The sequence below is a fragment of the Mustela nigripes genome, chromosome 2 (assembly GCF_022355385.1).
Source record: "Mustela nigripes isolate SB6536 chromosome 2, MUSNIG.SB6536, whole genome shotgun sequence".
NCBI classification, from domain to species: Eukaryota; Metazoa; Chordata; class Mammalia; order Carnivora; family Mustelidae; genus Mustela; species Mustela nigripes.
Window position 1 is genome coordinate 171,585,544 of NC_081558.1, and position 23,381 is coordinate 171,608,924.

General features: G+C 37.1%; 1 protein-coding gene and 1 long non-coding RNA gene across 3 annotated transcripts in view; both read right to left on the minus strand.

Annotated features, from left to right (window-relative positions):
- The window catches only part of CMSS1 (cms1 ribosomal small subunit homolog), a 382,805-nt gene that overhangs the window by 195,767 nt on the left and 163,657 nt on the right, over positions 1–23,381 (minus strand). The gene's annotated exons all lie outside the window — the stretch shown is intronic.
- Positions 1–23,381, minus strand: part of LOC132012274 (uncharacterized) — a 120,219-nt gene that overhangs the window by 35,403 nt on the left and 61,435 nt on the right. The gene's annotated exons all lie outside the window — the stretch shown is intronic.

The following is a 23,381-nucleotide window of genomic DNA, read 5'->3' on the forward strand; positions in this document are numbered from 1 at the left end:
GGAGTCATAAATCTCACTTAAATTTATAGTTCATTTATCTCCAAGATAATAATAATACTCCCTTCATACAGTTATTGTAAGATCCAAATAAGAAAACATTTATGAAAGTGTTCTATTTAGTGTGAATCACTAGCTAAACATTAAGCTAGTTTTCTCTGATTTTAGACTGATTTGTTGAGGAAAAAAAATCCCAATTTTTCCTTTGTAATCCATGAGAAAATGTACCTGCTCTGTATAAACACAGCTACACCACACTTCTAACAACTCCATATAGATATTTAGAAACACAGAGAGGTCCCAATTACTTGATACTCTGAAACAAGTTTTAATAGAAATCAAGATAGAAGCCAGGAGAATGAAGGCCCCGGACAGAATTAGGACCAAGGCACAAATCACAAAATGGAAGAACTGGTCCCAAGAACAACTAACTTGTCAATGGTGGGAGTTAATGTGTTATATTATAACAGATGTTTCTGTAAAAACTATAGAGGCAGTCTACACAATTCCACTTTTTCATGTTTAGAGGAAGCAAATAGAAAGAATTTTTGTTTGTTTGTATCACATAGCTGCAAGTCAGAATTGTACTAAAAAATGTGCAATATGACTTTAGATATGGCTTTTATTTCTTTAAAGATTTTATTTATTTATTTGGCTATGAGAGAGAGAGACAGTGTATGCAGGTGGGGGGAGGAGCAGAGGGAGAAGGACAAGCAAACTCTATCCTGAACATGGAGCTGGTCACAGGGCTTGATCCTGCAAACCCAAGATTATGACCTGAACAGAAATCAAAAGTTGGACGATTATTCGACTGAGCCACCCTGGTGCCCCTGGAAATGGATTTTGTGTATTTGTTTGTTTATTTATCTGAGAGAGAGAGAGAGAGAGAGAGACAGAGACAGAGATAGCAAGACAGAGCCCAAGCAGGGAGGAGAGGGAGAAGCAGGCTCCTGATGTTGGGCTTGATCCAGTCCCTGGGAGGCTCAGTCCGTTAAGCATCACTGAGGTCATGATCCCAGGGATCTGGGATTGGAGCCCTGCATCGGCTTCCTGCTCAGTGGGTAGCCTGCTTCTCTTTCTCCTGCTGCTCCCCCTGCTTGTGCTCTCTCCCTCTCTCTCAAGTAAATAAATAAAATCTTAAAAAAAAATAAAACAAAGCTTTTTTTATAAGAAAAACTCAGAGGACTGAAATTTCAGACTTCTAAAAACAAGTATAGCTTGGATTAAAATGAAAGATCTCACAATAATTCCTTAAGTTTTTATTCATTTATTATAAAATAAAAAAGTTGTTGAAATAGAACAAGTAAAAACAAGATTATTATGAAGCGTGTATTGACTAACAATGAAATTACAGCTTATCTCTGTATTCTGGTATACCAGCTCTCTTTTTATTTCAATCTGATTAGCAAAAGATAGGTATTCCTCAGAAACAGAATAATGGCCTGGAAGAATACCAGCCTCAAAATCTCTTAAGAATCCAACAGGATGAGAGATTGGCAGCTCTGTTTTAAAACTATGTGCATTTTTGTTTGCCAGATAAGTTAATGAAATATTTACTGCTACAGTTTTATTTTTAAGTTAACAAAAGCATTTTTGCTGACTTGCTCATTGGGCATATGCACACAATTTAAAATGGAATTTCAAAATACTTTTATTATATGCACCCATGAAGAAAATAAACTGAGCTCTTAAGATGGTGCTAAACTAATTCTGACTTATTTTTTTTTAAAGATTTTTATTTATTTGACAGATCACAAGTAGGCAGAGAGGCAGGCAGAGAGAGAGAGAGAGGAGGAGGCAGGCTCCCTGCTGAGCAGAGAGCCCGATGCGGGGCTCGATCCCAGGACCCTGGGATCATGACCTGAGCTGAAGGCAGAGGCTTTAACCACTGAGCCACCCAGGCGCCCCCTGACTTATTTTTTTTAAAGGATTTTATTTTTAAGTAATCTCTATGCCCAATGTGGGGCTTGAATTTAAATCCCTGAGATCAAGAGTTACATGCTCTGCTGACTGAGCCAGCCAGGCACTCCAATTCTGACTTTTGATTCATTTAAATAAAGAAGTGTTAGAACTGTAGGCCATGTGGCTTTCTACTTTAATAAGATTAAGGCTATAGGGCTCAAGCTTCTTTAAATCTCTTATACTTACGTATTTCTTTGTACAGTACCCCAATACAATGTTACACTGACAACTAGATCAGGATTTCTCAACCATGGTACTACACACATTTTGGACTGGATAATCCTCTGTTGTGGGGGGTGTCCTGTGCATTGTAGGATGTGTAGCAGCATCCCTGGCCTTTCTATTCACCAAATGTCACAGCACCAACCAACCCTGTTGTGATAACCAAAACTGTCACAAGAGTTGCCAAATGTACTCTGCAGGGCAAAGGTAACCCACTGACAACCACCTAACTAGAGGAAGAACCATTCTCCTTGTTATTAGAGTTCTTGGGCCCATATCCATCACCACTTCATTTTCTCAGCCAATTTCTCTCCCTCTCCATCTGCTACCTGTAATTCCTCTCTTGACAAACTAACATCTCAATTAGAAAAATGTAAACATACTAATCAACAAAACTCAAATACGTTCTGCAACTCATGTAGCTACTCTCCTGTTTTCTTTCACTAGGAATTTTTAGAAAGACTAACCTTAATGAGCACTTCTCAAATTGTGTTGTTAAAAATAACAACTTCTTCTCTTTTAAAAGGTATAAAAGCCACTAAGCGATATCATTACTCTCTCTATTTTACTGTGGTATATCATTATGACAATGGAATATTTTTAATGTAGGAAGCTTCATGAAAAACCATCTGATAAAGATGTATCACAACCAATTTACATACTGATACATGGACACCATTTATCAACCATCCTGTTGATGTAAGTTACCTTTACATCTTATAGTTTCAATAATTTGGGATATTTGGTTCTTATTAAAATAAAAATGATTTAAATTTTCTACCCTATAGACTCTTATAAAACTTAAAAACACATATGAAAGAAATTCCAATGTCTCATCGCAATCAATTCATCTGTGAATACATTGCTTGCTACTGACTTTGGCCCATGTGCCAACTGTGTCTTATGAGGTCATATGAGAATAGCTTTCAATGTGCTTCATGGATATATGCAATAGGACTTTAGAAATGACCTCTGAAACAAAGATCTTCTTATGATTAGAGAAAATTCAGACTTATTTTAAAAAGTATGGTTTGGCTACTTCACTTTCTTAACCAAGTGAGCCACTCCGGCCCCCGCTAACTCACTTTCTTGAGACTGATTATCTTACTAGACAACTGATTCCATTTTTGGAGCTCTGAAACAGTGTTTCTCAACCTTGTTTTGAAACTATGACCTCCCCTAGGATGATTTCTCACTGAATCCTCTCTTTATTCTAATTAACCCAAGTCTTACTGAGCTTTACTTTTGGTAGTCTTTTTTTTTTTTTTTTTTTTTTTTTTTAAATGACATACTTGGGGCATCTGGATGGCTCAGTCAGTTAAGCGTCTGACTCATGATTTTGGCTCAGGTCATGATTTCAGGGTCATGAGATGGAGCTTTATATCCATCAGGCTCTGCACTCAGCAGGGAATCTATCTGAGATTTTCTCCCTCTGCTCACCCCACTCCCCACCGCATGTGCTCTCTCTTTCAAAATAAACAAATCTTTAAAAAAAAAAGACATTTAAATTTGTTATTTTTAATTACATTTGTCCTGCATCCCTTTCCCCTATAACTTCCTCATAGGCAAAAACCTTCGAATATTTTTATTTAACAAGATTTACCTTGCTCCCACTAAATCTTTTATTCCAAGAGCAGTGTCCTCAACTTACTTAACTCTGGAATCCCATCTGTCCAAATTCCTTATCACTATGGTCATCTATTTCTTAAATATTTCTTTTAAGATATGGTATCCCAGATTTAAATGTATTATTTCATAGATGCATAGAATTATGAGACTATTTTAATTTTTATTCTGTACACTGTGCTTTGGGTTGGTGTTTGACAACATAGAATGTCCTCAGTAAATATTAGCTGTGTATATGATTCTTGATTTTGTCATATACTTAGCTTCTTAATCAGGCAGGATTCTGAGTAAAAAACAGGTTTTTCTATTCTTCTTACCACACAACTTTCCTTTCTACATGAAGGGATCCTTCCCCCACAGTGGTTTAAGTGGTTGGCCTGAGAGGAGGTTTAGTTTATTTGGCTAAGGTGCTCATTCTTTCTAAAAAAACACCCTAAAGGGGAAGGAAATTCTTAGCAAAGATCCTCTGAGAATAGAAGCCCCTTTGTAGTGTGCAGAAGGACTTGCAGTGACCAGGGAAAGAGGGCAACTGACCACATCAGAAACTTATCAGAAAGTTAATGCAAGTAATAGAATTTCATGAATCTTTAGAGTTCACAAAAAAGTTATCCAGGGCTCATGAGCTAATGCAGACTAACTGGTGCCTACTGTTTCTGCTCTGCCATTATCTATCAGTAATAAATGGTTTAATCCTAAAAATATATTATGTGGTTTTCATTCTTGGCTCTAGATTGCTTATGGAGAAGACAAAATATAACCTTTAATTTGGTTTGACAAGACATCCTACATAATAGATAAATGAATTGCTACTAGTAAAATTGTACTCAAAAAATGCATTTTTGGCTCTGAAACAATCACATTCCAATTTCACTTAAAAAAAATCTGCTTAAGGGGCGCCTGGGTGGCTCAGTCAGTTTAGCTCAGGACTCTCAAGTTTCCTCTCAAGTCATGATCTCAGGGTCCTGAGATAGGGCCCCCATGCTCTATGCTTAGCACGGGAGTCTGCTTGTCCCTCTCCCTCCCCCCTGGCCACTCCCCTGGCTTGTGCATGTGCCCTCTCTTTCTCTCAAATAAATAAATACATAAATAAATAAAATCTTTAAAAAAAACCTGCTTAAGCCAAGCAGAAATATAGATCAATTATTTCATATCAGCTTGTTTTATTTTACCATGTGCTTTGTACTGAACACACACACATATACAGACACACACACATCCTTTTTTCATGCTGATTAACATGTCACAGAGATCAAGAGATTAACCAACAATAAAAGAAAATCTATTAGATAACTGATTTATATCATGTAGTATAGGCATTTTTTTTGTTGTTTGTTTTTTGTTTTTTTCCTCTCTTACCTTCCTCCAGCCTGTTTTCAGGTCAAATCCATGTTCTCACTTCTTTTGGCAAGTTATTCTACATTCTAAAATCATCCCATCACATAGGCTATTCATCATTGCTTTCATCCTCTGATTTCAACTCTTCTCAGGACTACTGTAGAATCACATGGAATTTTGGTTTGAACAGTTGGGAATGGAGATTCTAGGTAAACAATGTGATGCTTCAATTTCTCTACACCTGTCTTGGCTACTCCAATAATTCAGAGAAGTTAGAAAACAATGTCCATGAGAAATTCTTTTCAAAAGGCACTACAGGCAAGTGACGTAATGGCTGTACAAAAGCTCTGAATCCTCTGAAAAAAAACAATGCATTCTTGATATGTTCATTATTGTGTTTACCATTCCTAAGGGACAAAAACCAGCATCTTCCCTCGTATTCGTAGAGTGGGTACAAAAGCATAGCTAATGTGGGGGTACTTCAAAACCATCTGTGCTATACAGTCTCATACAGCATTCTATATAATACTTTGATGTAAAAAACATGCTTAACACAGATGCCTTCAGCTAAAAGCCCATAATACATGGATTTATTTATTTTTCATTACAGTATAAATTACCATTTCATAGGGTTGGGCTGTTCAATTGTCATCACAAATTTTGTAAACACATTTTTGAAAAATGAGGAAGGATCATTCTATGAAATGCTACATATGGCATTAAGAGTCATGTAAATGAACAGTGCTCTGCAAACATGGTCTAGAATGCATGAGAAATACCTAGAATGAAACTCATTAACATCTTACTGGAGGTTGTTTCTGTATAGTGGATCTTGGGTGATTTTTACCAACTTCTTTCCATCCCTCCATATTGTTTTAGTGTTTTAAGCCAACCACCATTATTAGGTTTACAGAAACAATAAGACTATTTAACAACCATCCAAAAAATGCCAACTTTTATTTATATATATTTATAAAGGGCTGACAGAACATATTGTATTTGTCAGAAAAATACAATACAAAAATCATTATGCCTGGGCTTTCACTAGTATTTAGTCCCCACACATGTGTAAATAAACACCTATACACACTTTTTCTTCTACAGAAGGAAGATGAGAAAATAACAAGGAATTTGGAATCAGGCAGATCTGGTTTAACTCCCAATTCCAACTAAACTGCACAGTGTTGAGCAGTCTATTGAAACACTCCAAATTTTCCACTTGTAAAATGTGGATTCCTATATTCATTAAATCTGTACTAAATGCCAACTATGTGTCATTGTGGGTGCTCAGAATACTAATGAGAATGAGTAGGGAGACAGAATATACAGATGAGGAGCTAAAGCAACCTGTCAATGCTGTGACAGATACTCGCACCAAAGAAAGCTGAAGGAAGAGGGTTTGACTCTTCCTAATTAATTTAAGGAAGGCTTAACTGAACAGGTAAATTCAACTTAGTCCTGAGGATTAAGCTGGAGTTTGTTAGGAGGCTAGAGCTGGGCGGCAGTGGAGGCAGGATGATTAAAAGCAAAGAAGTGTGAAAGAACTAGGGTCAGGTATCAAAAAGCTACAAGAACCATACCTCAACATACAGTCCTTGTGAGGCTCATCAGTACAATGCAGGGGTAATGTTTTCACAGTGTGGGGTGTATGTACCCACACAAATGGAAGAGATCATTTGTTCTTGAATTCTTGGGATCATCTCTGCCCCGTGTCCCTAACCCCTATATCTCATTAGCAAGCCCAGTATCTCCTCCTTCTCACTATTCTACCAAAATTCATTATACCTCATTTGGCTGAAAGGATACACAGCACTTAGCCAGTATTGAATGCTTTCTACCACTGGACTGTAGTCTAGTATGGCTAAGAAAGAGGCATTGGCCTGGGAAGTTCCTATCCTGGTCTACTGCTGAATTGCTAGAGAGGTTGACAAGTCACTTTCTGTCTCATGTCACTCGTACCCAATAATGCATAAAGAATAACAATGAATACTTACAGAGCTTCAGGCATAGTGCAAGCTCCACGCATAAACTGCTGTGGCCTTCTCGTACCAATCTTACAAGAATGGTACTATTATAAGCCCCCAAATCCCTTACGTACAATTCCAAAAATCTACTGAAAAAGCAGTGAAATCCAGTAGTTTTAAAAATAAGTTTGTAACAGATTCATTTGGATAAAATCTGAAAAAGAATATCATTTTTATTTCACTTATAAACTCTCATATCACCTTCTGTGGAAATACAAATGTGCTGTTTATGAGACACTGCCTAAAACCTTGTTGGGGAGCTTTTCTAACACATCTGATTATTGTACAATATAATCTTTCTAAAAACTGAAAACTTCTGAATTTCAAAAAACCCAATGTAAGAGTTTCAGATATCATGGATGAGCAAGCTCAGATAGAGAGATTAAATAAGTTGTTCAAAGCCACACAGCTAAAATTTAGTAGCACCACGTCTCAAGCCCAGGCAATTTGGCTCTAGCTCCTAGAATCCTAACCATTTAGCTGAGTTGCTCTGAGGGTCCAGTAAATGCCAAAGACCTCCAAAGCTCTAGGGTACTATAAGTCTCACTCAATAACCCTTACTGCTTCAACTAAAGTAGGCTTCTCATTATTTCTAAGAGTTATCCTCTGCCTACAACTTTTAAGTAATCTTCGCTCAGTAATCTATCCTACAATGCTGTTTTAACAATTCCTATCCATTCTTTCAGGCTCAACTGAAATGCCATTATCTTTAAAATAATGTTCCAAATTCTCTTAATCACAAATGAGTTTTCTAACTCCTTCTTTGTATCTCTTTCTTCTGGTTGGGGAGGGTACTAGACAAATTCAACTCTTATTATAGTTATTTATGGACTTACCTTGTCTCTCAACTGAACTATGCCCTCTTTCAGGGCTGGGAAAGACCACATCCCATTCATCTTTATATCTCCATAGCACTAGACCAGGTCTATGAATATTGTCTTTGTTCCATAAATGTTGGTTGCAAGAAAAAAAAGCGAACAGTATTAGAATGACTTTTGTAGTCATACAAATGTGTATAGATGATATATAACTCCCCCAAAATGACAGGTTTAATTTTTTTCTTTTAAAAACACTACCATTTTCCGAGGAATTTTCATGAAGAAAGGATTTATTCTTGTTTCCCATGAGATTGAGCTAAAAAAAAAATCAGGGAAAGAAAAACAAACCATTTCTATTTATGAACCCCCAGACTCTAAGGCTGGCTCATCACCTTGAACTTCAGTTCCCACACAGAAATTATTCAATTAGAGAAGTGAATGAGATATAATACCTTTAGAATCTTCCCACCCTCAGGAATCTGATTAGCATCTTTTACCTTTGAGCCCTAAATCAAGAGCCTTTTTAGCATCGCCTCAAAAGATGGCCATAAAGAGAGAACACAGTGGAATTTTGGGTCATTTTTAGTTTTTTCTCATCTTACATAGTTTCTAGGAAATGATAAGATTTGAGAATTTTTATTTTGTTTCCACAAGGGAATTACTGAAGATGACATTTTATGTTGACATACTATTCTGAGTATATAAATTCTAAATACTTTACTATTAAGAATTTATTTCTAATATTTTCCAGAGGTAGGTTTAAAAAATGTGCTTTCTTTTTAACTGTCCATCTCTTATTTTATGTAATGAATGACTTTAGGTAGAATTATGAGGGACTTCAAAATGAAATAGTAATCTTAAAGAGGACCAGCTGACATAATAATTTGCACATGGAAAGTTGGCCTCTATTTTTCTTGCAGGTTTTTTTTCTTTTAGTTAATGATGTATATATGTATATTATGTACTTTTTGAACTGGCTTTCTAGTAATGGTTTCCTCCTTATTCTACCCACATTTATAAATGACTGGCTAGGATTAAGCCATCAAACAAAATATGTTAACTGGTCCATAAAGAAACCCATCCAACAGTCTTGCAGCAGTGTCATGCTCCTTCAAAAGCTTCCAATCTATTATTTTTCTGATAAAACGTGGAAGTTAAATAGCTTGGTTAACGTATTTTATTATTTTTGCTATACACTTTAGGATCTCTATGCTAAAATCAACAATTTTGTTGTTGAAATGTATTCCATGGGGACACCAAAGAATTTTATTCCTTTCAAAGGCTTATAAAAACAAATCATTTAGGCATATTTACAATCTTTCTTCATCTCCTATATTCAATCCATCCAACTTCTTTCTGACCCCACTTGCATGGCCTATAGACCTTCCTCATATCACACTGAACGATGGCAACATACCTTTAATTTGTTCCCCCTGCCTCAGATGTCTCTAATTTACCCTCCACTCAGCTGCTGGAAGGACCTTCAAAAAATGTGAAGCCACTCATGTTATGTTATTTCTTGGTTCAAATCTGTTCTCTGGTTTTCCATTGTCTCTGGGATGGTCAATCACATTGTATGACAGACTTTCTTTCCATGCTATGGTGCCCACCTGCTCCTTTAGCCCTGTGATCCTTACAACAGAATGGGGGGGTACAGTTCATGCCAGGTTGCTTCATCCCTCTATGCCAGTGCCCATGCTGTTCTATCAAGAAGCAAGATATAGCAGAAAATCTCAACATTTAACTATCTCTCTTGACATCTGTTGATTGGGATAAAAGATATAGGGGCCCTGGTAAACATTTAATCTCAACTCAGGAGGTCCAGTCTCTGGCTTTCCTGGACTCAGGTCATTATGGCAACTTATACTGGTCTCCACTTCATCAGCAAACTCAACAGGATCACTTTCTTTGGTGTTCTCAAACCAATTAGAAAATGACTTTTGGAGAAGCTCACCAGAAGTAATAGATTCTATGTATACTGCTCTTATCTCAAACTGACACAGGTTTTAGTATTTGGCACCAGTAATTCTGAAATGCTCTATAGTAACAAATCACACTATCATGAAAATATTCACATTTTTCATTCATTTAACAAGGTTGCACAATGTGGTTAGATTTCTCTATCATTACTTGGAGGAAAAAATCAGCAAAATTTTCCTATGGAAAATAATAGCCAACAAAAAGGCCAAAAACTGTCAAATTATGAAAAAAGTAAAGTTTCTTAAATATGTATAGAGAATGTCTTCAATTTATGCTATATGTACTAAATAATGAGGGCCACTCTTTGGAAGAAATATGATTTTTCTAAGTATATATTTATGTTTAATACTACCACCTAGAGGTGTCTGGTTGGCTTAGGGAGTGAAGCAGGGGACTCTTGATCTCAGGGTTGCAAGTTCAAACCCCATGTTGGGTATAGAGATTACTTAAAAATAAAATCTTCTGGGACGCCTGGGTGGCTCAGTTGGTTGGACGACTGCCTTCAGCTCAGGTCGTGATCCCGGAGTCCTGGGATCGAGTCCCGCGTCGGGCTCCCAGCTCCACGGGGAGTCTGCTTCTCTCTCTGACCTTCTCCTCGCTCATGTTCTCTCTCCCTGTCTCTCTCTCAAATAAATAAATAAAATCTTAAAAAAAAATAAAATTTTCTTACAAAAATATTACTTAATATTAAATATTACCTAGTCCTTAAGAACTATAAGCTCACAGATCTGGTCTCTTAAGACAGGAAAATTTCAAGTGTGTGTGTGTGTTTAAGATTTTATTTATTTATTTATTTATTTAGAGCATGAGTATAGGGGAGGCAGGGCACGGGGAAGAGAGAGAGAATCCCAAGCAGACTCCCCATTGAGCATGGAGCCCAGTGTGAGGCTCAGTCAGTCTTACCACCCTTAGATCATGACCTGAGCCAAAATCGGGAATTGGATGCTTAACTGACTAAGCTACACTGGCACCCCTCAAATGTGTTTTTGGCAAAATATGGCTTTCTAGGAAAGTGTCCATTTTTTACTACTTCGTAATGTTTTATATCTGGGTAGACCAAATAAAGATACCTGAGACTACAGAGAGAATACATGATAGCGTTAGACGCAGTGTGGCTTTCTCTCCTTTCCATTCTTCCATGTTTAGCAAAAATAAAACCAATAGGCATACCTCAAAAGTGAGTAATTTTAAAGTCCTTTCAAGTTCCAGTTCCTAAGGGTTTGATTTAATATAATTCTCAATAACTTGACTTTTCTAAAACGCTGCTTTAACATAAAAAAATAAGTCACTTTGCTTAATTTCTTCATCGTAGAAATATTAATTTTTCATTAAAAAAGCCCAAGCCCCAAATAATAATCATTAAAATTAAATACTATCCTTTACGGGCTTTTCTTTTAAAGCAAAGATTATGACTGTCATTTAAGCACACAAACACCTCAATTGTGAGCATCAAGACCTGAGAATGCATACAAGCAGGAGGCCATGTATTAAGCTACTTAATCTCCTGGTCTGTGCCACCTAGGAGAATCTGTTCAAGGAAGAATAAAGTGAAAATGTCCACCGTAGCAAGTGGAGATAGCAGGATAAGACTGTTGATAAACACAGTATCTTAAATCCACTCAAAAAGAAAATAGGAACAGACCCAAACCCAGCTATTTTCAACAATTAAGCTACAGTTGTTTGGCTTTATTTTCTGACCCTTAAATACTTCTGAAAGTAGTTAACTTACTAAATATCATTGTATGCTGAAGGGTAACTGACACATTTATCACTTAATCCACAAGTGGAGAAATGGAAGTACAGCTAGAGAAAAGGAGAGAGACTGAGAGACAGAGATGGGGTGGGGAGGAGAAAAGGAAGAGAAAGGGAGAGAGATATATTGTATAGGAAAAAGAAAGACATTTTCACAATGAAATCAGACTTTCACTTTAACATTCTACCAGTATAGTTCATAGTTCATAGTGAGAAACCCACACTCTAGAACCAGAATGCCTAGGTTTGACTTCTACTACGTGCTCTCACATATATCACATGCCTATTCCCTTTATCTGACTGATGAGGATGATAACAGTACTTACTTCATAGGTTTGATATAAGGATTAAATTAAATAATATATATGTAAAATTCCTAGAAAAGTATGTGAATTGTTGTAAGTTCTGTTTAAGTGTTTGCCATTTTTATTTTTATTGTTATTATTCTTTCTACTAAGCCAGTGAAAATTAAATTTATTTTGGAGGCTAGGGTAAGGGCATGTATATTTTGGCAGTGGAATTCTTTCTTGAAAACCAAACGTTATGCAAAACCTGTTTATTTAAAACAGATAAAGGCAGTTTTCACTCTTAAAAAAACAAAGGCTTTTTAAAAAAAGCAAATCTAATTAACTGAAAATCTTGAAACGTAGAGCAAGGCTTTTTTTTTTTTGCCTCAAAGTAGAATTATTATAGATATTTAAAAACTGCTAACATGTATATATAAATCAAGAAAAGAACAATATGTGCTTATACTGTAATGTCATGGTGTAGCATAGTAGTAGCCATCCACTTATTATTGCATAAGTAACTGGTGTGCTGTGAAGGTAGGTGTTATTGATACTGCCTGATATTTAATTGACTGCTGTGTATTTGTGCTTGCCAAGAGTGACTTTTGCTTTTGCAATTTTACATGTATGGATACACATGGGGCTGTATTTGGGTATGCAGAGCCACACCCTTCCTATTCAAGTTTATGCTGGCATTCAAGTTTAAAGATAATGTGAAGTGGTGACAGACTTCATGAGATCCAAAAAAACCCCCAACATAACAAATTAATAAAACAACATAGTTATTTAAATTGGTAGCTCTCAAATGTGATACCTTCAGTATGTAAGACATTTTAATGATTTATTAAAATTTCTAAACAGGTAAAATATTTGTAAAATAAAATTTTAACTACATGTTATAGAACTCCTGAAGCACTTCTTAGAACAGTTTGAAAGGTAGAATGCGAGTTGGGGAAAGGGCAGATGAAGAGAGAGAAAAATCTCAAGCAGACCCCCTGCTGAGTGCTGAGCTTGATGCTGGGCTTGATCTCACACCCTGAGATCATGACCTGAGCTGAAATCAAGAGTTGGATGCTCAACCAACTGAGCCACCTAGCCACCCCTCAATAGAACAGTTTAAAAATCACCAGACTAGAATTCTGATTCCACCTAGCATATAGAAAGCTGGAAAGAATGCCACATCCTAAAAAGAAGGAAAACGTGAATAAAATATAAAATAAAATAAAATATAAAACACAATATTCCTTAAGCCCAGAGAGCTGAGTTCACAGGCTAAATAGCCTGAAGTCTAAGGATCTTGCAAAGAAATTTGGAACCTGTGTACTGGCTCACCTGTGGCAGGACACAGAGCAAGAGACATCAGCCATTATAAGCAGCTAAGAATTCTGCTAAATATTTAAGATATTGCTAAAGGACAATTGCAGGTTAGAATGAAAATACAGGATTCTTACAAGCTACAATTGCAAGGGTGTTCAAACCTACTTACAGACTCTCCTCCTAGGATTTCCACCAAGTTCTGATGAGAAAGATGGGGACAGGGTGGGAAACCAAAGAAAACCTCTGAACAGACAAGAACAAGACAGAAGAAACGTTTGAATGAACAATGGTCAAAATTTTTCCAAAAAACAATTAAAGACATTAGCCACAAGTCCAAGAAACCCAGAGAACCCTGAGTAGGATAAACAACAAAAAAATAATATATTCAAACTACTGAAAACTAAAAATACTGAGGAAATCTGAAGGCAGTCAGAAAAAGAAAGAAAAGGAAAAGACACATTGTATAAGGAGGAACAAAGGTAAGAATTGTAGCAAGCTTTCTGCCATAAATTATGCAAGTCAGAAGACAAAGAAGTGACATCCTTAAAGTGCTAAAAGAAAACCACTGGTCTGAGACTCTTATTATTTTTTTGGAGTAAAGCCTAGACCCAGCAATCTAGTAATCTTGCTGTAGTTCCCTTGTGGAGTTACTGTTCCAAAGTTCATGGTGTCAATATATTTGTTTTGGATACAGCTTAAAAATTTACCCAAATCATCTAATGACATCATCATATCACCATCCACTTCTATCTTTACATATAATTTCTATATGATTGCTGTTTAGTTACAAGCAGAAATGTGTAGTATATATAGGTCACAGGATCTTTTTACTCTCTTTAAATAGACCAACTGTAGCACATATTTATATAGCCTTACTAAGTTCTACTTTCTAAAAGCTTTATACCTATTAAGATACTGTATTACTGTTTGCTTGCTAGCCCAAAGGAAATATACAATAACATATGTTGATTTTTTACAATTTTCTTTCTACAACTCACTGTATATGTGACTTGCACATCTGAGTAAGAATGTTACTTTTGTTATGGCATGACATGAATATACTCAGGAATGCTGAAATGTCTCTTTCCCTAGATTATTCTATCTAAAATAGAACTCTCTCTTCCTCTGTGTCTCCTGGTACTGGGGTCACCCTCTATTGGCTTATTCCCATTTTTTTTTCATAGCACTTATTACTACATGAAATATTATACACTTTAAAAAAAATTTATTTGCCTGTCCATTGTCAGTCTCCTGAACTAGAATGTCCAACAGCAGAGACTCTCTCTTTTGGTAATGCACTGCTATATCTCCAGTACTTAGAATGGTTCCTGGAACTAGAAGGAATTCATTATGCATTTGTTGGATAGATGCACACATAAATGGGTAAAGTAATAAATGAACAAATAAGAGAAATCACTTTCATTTAAGGCATCTGGCAAACTTGGAATGGCGAAGAGCAGAAGCAGGTGGAACCTGAAAGCCTGCTAAGTAAAAAGTGCTTCACTGGCTTAATGGAGATCATCTAAGATGTTCAGCACAGTTTCTGGACTATTACCAGACATTCAATATTATTGATTGTAACTACTGATTGTTGCTCTTATCTCAAGGGCTTGTCTTAACAAACCTGTGAGGCTGCTACTATTTTCTGGTTTTGCACATTCAAAAAGTTTAAAGAACACTTTCATGTTTACAGAGTTAGGAACTGGTAGAGCTGAATCTACCCAGGTGTGCCAGACACCTGAGTCCATGCCCAGAGGTGGAAAAGAGAACACTGAAATGTTCATTGTCTATCTCATTGAAGCTTGCTTCATGCACTCATTGTTAGTTCATCTTGCCTCCTGAGGGCTAAGTTATAATCTTCAACTGAATATAACTGAATGAATTTTAATTATATGTCATAAAATGATAGGCTCCTTCTTTCTAATTTGGGTTTTTACTCTTGCTTTCTAACTTGTTGACCTGACAGTGTTAGCCTTAAAGTCAATAAGGCAAAAAAAAAAAAAAAAAAAAAAAAAAAAAGCCTTTACTAAAGTTACAAAGAAATATCCAGCTTTATGAAGCCCACTAAAAACTGCAGGTCCACACCATAATAAATCAACTTGTGCATGAAAGCACAAACTGTATATACTGGCACCCAATTCAGCTAAGATAAAAATGACAAGTCTTTCAATGATAAATTGTCCTCTCCATATCATCCAATGGAAATATTCATATTGTCCAATACCTACAAGCAATTAGAAGGATTGAATTTAACTTTCAAATTAAAAGGCCATTAAAATGGAACCCAGTTCCCCAATCTGTTTCTGAAAAATATTCAGAGAACCTTCTTGGTCTTAAGCTTGGAAAGAATATGGTACATAGTTTCAGATTTCCTTTTATCACAGAACTATTCAGCCAGCTATTTGGAACTGTAGACCACAAAAACTGGGATAAAATACAATTGTAAACTATGTAGAATCTTTTACAAGTTATTTATCAATTGTATATTATTAATCAAGGACAGCTAAACTTTAGAGCAAATCTGTGGGCTCCTTCCTGGTTGGGGGGGAATGGCTAAGAAAAGAGGTACTAAACATTTGACAGGAGGCCTGCATCCAAAATTTCTGCCTTCCTCACTACTACCCAGACTGGGGAAGGATGTACACATAAACAGGGTTAGTTTAAGTGCAAATGCATTTCTCTCTCATCATGTGTGTAGTGTGTCCATTATTCTCCTAACCATGATGGGGGAGGGGTGCTGATTTCAGTCTATTTTTTACCTACAGGATTTGAGTATGAATTCTGTAAGACTGGAAGCAGAGATGTTTGTAAGTTCTATATAATTAAGGAGACATTAAATGTCTAACAATAAGATCTGGCAATAGGATTTAAAATGTCAAAATAATGCCTGAAATTAATGTAACATTGTCAGTTCAGTACACTCAAAAAAAAAAAACAAAAACCAAAACCCACAAAAAACTAAAAAAACTAAATAAAATGGGTGCCAAAGTGGCTCAGTGGGTTAAATGTCTGACTCTTGATTTCAGTTCAGGTCATGATCTCAGGGTTGTGAGATTGAGCCCTGCTTTGGGCTCTGTGCTCAGTGTGGAGTCAGCTTGTTCCTCTCCCTCTGCTCTGGCCCCCACTCATGTTCTTGCTCGTGTGCTCCCTCCCTCCCTCTCTCTCTTTCTCTCAAAAGAATAAATAAATAAATAAATAAATAAGATCTTTAATTAAAACTTTTTTTAATCAGAGAGAGAGAGAGATGGTGCAAAAGTGGGGAGTAGCAGGCAGAGAGAGAAGCAAGCTCCCTGCTGAGCTATGTGCCCCATACAGGACTCGATCCCAGGATCGAGTAGGCTGTAAGTAAGTAAGCTGACTGTAGGCACTGCTTAACAGGCTAAGCCACCAAGGTGTCCCATAAATAAAATCTTTAAAAAAAATAAAAATAAAAATCTAAAAATAAAATAAAATAAAATAAAGGGGCACCTGGCTGGCTCAGTGGGTTAAACCTCTGCCTTCGGCTCAGGTCATGATCTCAGGGTCCTGGGATCAAGTCCCGCATCAGGCTCTCTGCTCAGCGAGGAGCCTGCTTCTCCCTCTCTCTCTGCCTGCCTCTTTGTCTACTTGTGATTTCTCTCTCTGCCAAATAAATAAATAAAATCTTTTAAAAAAATAATAAATAAAAATAAAATGTTAAAATAAGCAAAAAAAATTTGCATACGTATTTAGACCTGTATATTTTAGATTTGTTTTATATGAATGAACATATAGTTCAATATTTGGAGTGACTCAGTTAACACTCATATTGAAATGGGATTTACAGAATTAAGGTTTTAAAACAAACCTGTTTTTCAAGTATTTTTTTTGCATTTACAAAAAAATCATTGTTAACCTACTGACCGCTTATTAAAAATGAATTCTCAAAAAAGTATTTAAAAGTTTTTAAGACATCCACTAATTCCTTATAGAGATCACAAGAAGAGAAACATTTTTATTCATTTTCTTTATGCTGTGTTTACATAAGTCTCCAATTTCTCCCAGAATTCACTGAGTTCTAAACAGATCTTGAAATCCAAACTTTAGCTTTAAAAAAAAAAAAATTATTTATTTATTTGAGAGAGAGAGTGAGAATGAGAGAGCACAAGTAAGGGGAGCAGCAGAGAGAGAGGCAGAAGCAGGCTTCCCGCTGAGCAGAGTTGGATGTGATGAGGGGCTCTAGGGCCCTATGGTCATGATCTGAGCCGGAGGCAGATGCTTAGCTGACTGAGCCATCCAGGTGCCCTCAAACTTCAGCCTTTTTCTTTTTTTTTTTTTTTTAATAGGTAGTCCCATTTTGCCCTTAATTTTTCTTAAAAATTGTCATTCCATCCATTACTATTACAATTCTGTACCTAATTTGTGACTAGATAAAAGGAAAGCATTTAGTGGTTTCTCCTGCAAATTCTCTGGCCTGTTTCTGCCTCTTGGCTTTTATTGCCATAGGTGTGAAGATCAAAAGATGCTCTTTGCTGAAGTGTTTACTGCCTATAACATACCCTCTCACAACAAAGGACTTCATTATTTACATCTAACATGAAAGAAACAGTTCTAAAGTAAAAAGCCTGTGTAGACAGATGCAAGTGATAGACTTTTCCTGCCCCACACTCATGGAAATTCATATCATTAACACCCAGTCAATCTAAATGTCTTCAAAAGCAAAAAAACATATCCTAGAGAGGGGATGCAACTCTGGCTTTCTAAGGCAGTTCCCTGGCTTCACTGGTACCTTCAATCTTCTCCAAAAGGGTGGTGACATGGGCTTATTTTACAAGCACAGAAAGATCTCGCGACAGCCTGTGGAAACATGAACCGTTATTTACACTGGAAAGAATGACTGGGAGCAGCTGTGCCCAGCAGTAGACAGCACTAGAGGCAGAAAACGGGACTGTGTCGCCAATCTGTTATTATTGTAATAACTAATGGAAAGGAATAAAATGGATTACTAGTGCTAAATCAAACTGGGAGGTTTCCGATGCTGCTGCAGGACACTGGCTTCTCACGGTTTATGATATCACCAGACTTCCTGATGAATTTACAGTCTGGTAATCCTGTCATGGCATTAGTTTTCCACATGCAAATCCCTGGAATATAAGTAAGTTCAGCAAATGAAGAGGACTAGAGTATTCCACTGGGCCAACTTTATTTCAACCTAAGGGAAAGCAAAGACTGAATTTCTTCCTATTCCTTATTGAATTAATAAACCCATGAAAATATTCGTTTGAATGGCATCTTTTTCCATACTTTGCGTATTTGTCTATATCTTTTTGTCTCTGAAATATTATCCTTTTCTTGTCAGAACCAGGTCCTTTTCATTAATGATAATATGTACTGATGCACTTACAGTTTAGCCAGATTATATTACTGATACTTAACCACTTAACCCATTTGTTGAATATACAGTCTGTCAGTGTGCTAATTATGCCTAACCCACATTTTTCATCTAGGCCACATATACTTAGGTCAGGAACTAGGTCTATATGATTCTACTCGTACAAGACCCACCAGAAGATTGCAAAGGGGTTTTTTAGGATGACCTAAATTCAGAGGGCCCAAAGTGATAGATCATTCATTCATTAGTTTATTTATGCTAGGAAGCTACTCTGCTCCCTTTTGTGGGAATGATATTGCAGGGAGAAGGCTGCTCTCAGCAGCTGGAGAGTCAGTGTGTACCTGAGACTCTACCCCAGACCTTCCCATCACTCCAAGAGTAAGGCCCTGATGAAGGTCCTGGCTCAAAGCTATAGCCCACCTAGGACACAGTTCCCACACTCTTGTAGTAATTTAGGTTAGGAGTGGCTACAGGACAGATACTGATGGGGGAAGTAGCAATTTTATAAGTGAGGTTCAGATAGATCAAGCAATGCCAAAATATTTTCATCTGCATCTCCTGTGAGACCTGGTTCTTGAATCCAAGACTTATATTTTTACCTGGATTTTACAGACATCTCATACTCAATATATAAAAAAGAGGACTTCCCATCTCTCCTTCCAAATCAGATTTCGTTTCTTGTGTGGTGATCTCAGTTACTGGTTCCAGTACCCCACACTCTCTTAGACACCCAAAACTGCCAATTCCTGATGTTAAGTACCTTGTGAATACACCCTCTCTTCTTAGTTACATGGCTAGGACCACTGCTAAGCATATATTCCTTCACGTGGATGACTGCAGCAGCTGCCTAACTCATCTTTCTTCATCTAATCTTTCCCCCTTTAATTGCACCCTTGTTGACATTTATCTCTAATTTGCTCATGGTCTTTTGCTGCTTAAAATCTTTCACGGGCTGGGTACAGCATAGAGGATGATGTTTAAGTTGTTTAAAGTGGTAAAAAGTCCTTTAAGATTCACTCACTCCAGCTTCTGACTTGACTTCTATCATTCTCACAACTACTACTTCTTTTTCTTTTTAAATATTCTGATCCATCTCAAACATAAAATGTCTTTGTTTTCTGAATGAACTTTGTTCCTGGATCTTTTCCAAAATCTTCTAACCATTGTATATGCATTCCCTTCCCTGCTTATCCATTAGCAAACTCCTACAAGGAAACCAGGAACACACTAGGTTTCCATCAGCCAAGGAGGTGGATCAAGTGTTCTGCAATTAGGAGATCTGGGAGTGAAGGGAAATATACAGAGAAAGGGGTAGGGAAGCACAAAGCATGTAGGTATGAGACTTCAGGAATAATGAGGGAACCATGTTCATTTCCTATACAGAATTCATTTGGGTTTATTATATAAGCAAGAGGAGTACAGTCTCACACACCTCACGAACCCTAAGGCTTAAAGGCCAGTAAGGGTAGGGTAGGTATTCCCTTTGGGGGGGGGGGAAATACCTACCCTGACTGCAGCCTCTACAGTGAGACCACCAGAGTCAAAAACTGGGCTTTACTACTTATCAGAGGACCTTGGGCAAGTTACTTATTATTTCTATGTTTCTGCTTCCTTAGCTGCTAAAAGATAATATACTTCAGAAGGTCGTTGTGAGAAAGAATGAATACATGCAAAGAATGAGGTTGAACAATATGAAACTGCCATTTTTATAGGTCAAAATTCTCAAATATCAGGAAATTCTTATGGTCCAACCAAACACTCAAAACAATGCCTAACAAACTGCAGATACTAAAAAAGTGTTATTTCTTCTCCTAGACATTTATAAAACATCACTCCCTAATGCCGCTGGTTTAACAGCCCCTGTTTGTTGAGGTTTATATCACATTGAGGTTCCCTTACCAATCTCCTGGTCCCTTTGCAACATTTATTCAAGACTAGGGCACTTGGCTTATTATCTTTAACATCTCCCTTGTTCACTCACCAGATTGGGTGACATTACCAGCCATCTAGACAATACACCCGATTCTTTACCTTCTTCACATCCAGGGTCACCCACATCCAAGGGTCATGTTCTGGAACTGATTATCTAGTGGAATTGCTTCCCAGTATTACCGGTCATCTGAAGATGACCACAATCTCTGATTCTTCCAGTCCTCTCATGCCTTTGCTCTCACCACTTCTACTCTTCAATCCCAGGAAAACCATAGTTTCTTGACCCCTCTCTTGGCCTCACTGCTATACACTGCTGTGACAGCAAGGCTCATGACCCATACCACTTTCTCACTAATTATCTTTCAATACATTGGATCTCTGCTTTTTTGTTTCCCTTGTTCTACAGCCTCATTACAAGGATCAACTGGATCAATTCAAAATTACATTTCCTATGTTTCTATGACCGAGCTGTTGAGCATAATTGGAGATCAGCTTTCACATTGTTGCCACTATAAATTTTCATCCTTAGTCTCAAGGAGGCTATCAATTCTGCTCAATCTCTTACTCATCCATGCTTAGCTTGTTCTTATTTCACTCAGCCATGTTTCCAAGCTGTCACAATGCTCAAGACCCCAACAATGTCACATCCTTCTCAGCAGATGACATCATCTTCTACTTCACTAAGATAACTACACATACTTTACTTCCACATCCTTCCCCCCTGCCCTGATACCTCTGAATGTATCCTTGCATACACTCTTCTAGTTCAGAGGATAAGGTAACCTTCCACTGGTTCAAATCCCTGCTTTCTACACTTGGTCCCAATACTCTTTCATCCCTCCTTGGACCTTGTTGTGTCAATTATCCTCTATTTCCTCAATCTTCAACTGCTCACTGTCTATTTGCTCTCTTCCCTAAACCCAGAAGCCTATTTAAACTGTTCATCATATTTAAAAAGGTTTTTTTTTTTTTTTTTTGGCTTCTTGAACTTGGGTTGCCCCTTAGCGACCACCCCCTTTCTTCTTTTCTAACCCAAGTGACTTGAAAGAGAGATTTGTGCTTACTCTCTAAACGTTTTCACCCTTCCTATTTACCTGACAGTTACAATCTGACTTTTGCCCTGACCATTACATTGAAAACTCTCATGAGGCCACCGATAAATCTGAAATGTCTTCCCTGATGAATATGTATCAAATCTCTCTACTATTTTTCTTATTTCTTGGACTTTTTCCATTCCAGGCTCCCTTGTGGGCTTCTCTTCTTTTGTTTGCTCCTTGAATGTTTGTATCCTCGAGGTTTCACCCTTGGTACTTGGCTCTGCTCATTCTATATACTCCCCTTATAACAGTCTCATTTGTTCTTGATTTTAAATACCACTGACACCATTTCCTACTCTGTATTCCCAGCCCAGATTCTCACCCAATACCTGCCATATTTATTTACTTGGATGGCCCACAGGGACTTAAACCCAACATAGCATTTTTTCAGTATTTTTTCCCTAAATAGTAATTATTAATGACCTATACTTCATACTAGTATTCAGCAGTAAACAAGACAGCAGAACAAGTCCTTATCTTAAGATTTATTTCTCACTACTACCCCCAATTAAACTTTAGGTTAAAATAATACCAAATTGTTCATAGTTTGCCATTTTCTGTTGAAAGAAAACTAAACATTGAGGGCCTTTGGACAAGCTAATTGTCTAGCCTGCAATTACCTTCCCATGTTCACTTCAATTTATAAGACTTTAGGAGAAGTCTTGCCTTCTAAGACGTCTTTCTAAATTCCCATGCAAACTAGGTACCTTTTGATTATTGCATTGACTAAGGATGTGCTAAAACTACCTATTCATACCCGTCTTCCCCACCAGATCTCCAGAGCAGGGACCAGGGTCTCTCCAATAAATACCAGACTGCTTGGTACACAGGTAATAAATGTTTGTGATTACTCAGCTAGATACACTCTTTCCCCTCTTTAAACACCTAAAATACTGTGATACTTTTCTAACTCTCCCTAGTAATACTGCATATATCTATTTGTAAATCTCATTCCCTTTGCTTTGCTAATGCCAGTTTAAATTTCTGCACATGCTTTGCCTCTTTCATCACATCCCTCAAAATCATGTATGTAATAGGCAATCAAAAAATATTGGTTGAACTGAGTTGAAATTAACAGAGAAAACATTCCCATATTTACATCTTTTATCTCTGAAATCCTTTAGTGGGGTTCTGTAGTTCAGGGCTAAGATTTCCCAGGTGTCTTTATGCTACAACCAGGATCCAAAAGAAAGTTATCAAAAATATTCTCACTGTTCTTCAAGCTCTGGATATGTCATGAGAGACCACCACTCTAACCATATATGTAGGATCTCCCATCCATGTATATGGATTCACTGTATTTCCAGTTCATAAAACAAGGAGGATAGTTGGGACTATTAGAATAAAAATTCATTTGGGGCGCCTGGGTGGCTCAGTGGGTTAAGCCACTGCCTTCGGCTCAGGTCATGATCTCAGGGTCCTGGGATCGAGTCCCGCATCGGGCTCTCTGCTCAGCGGAGAGCCTGCTTCCCTCTCTCTCTCTCTGCCTGCCTCTCCATCTACTTGTGATTTCTCTCTGTCAAATAAATAAATAAATAAAATCTTAAAAAAAAAAAAAAAAAAAAAAAAGAATAAAAATTCATTTGGCCCAGTGGATTGCTATATATTACACACCCTCCTGAAATGTGTTAAATCCAGCCTCTTACGACCTAAATTCATTTCTAAAAATTTATATACTTATA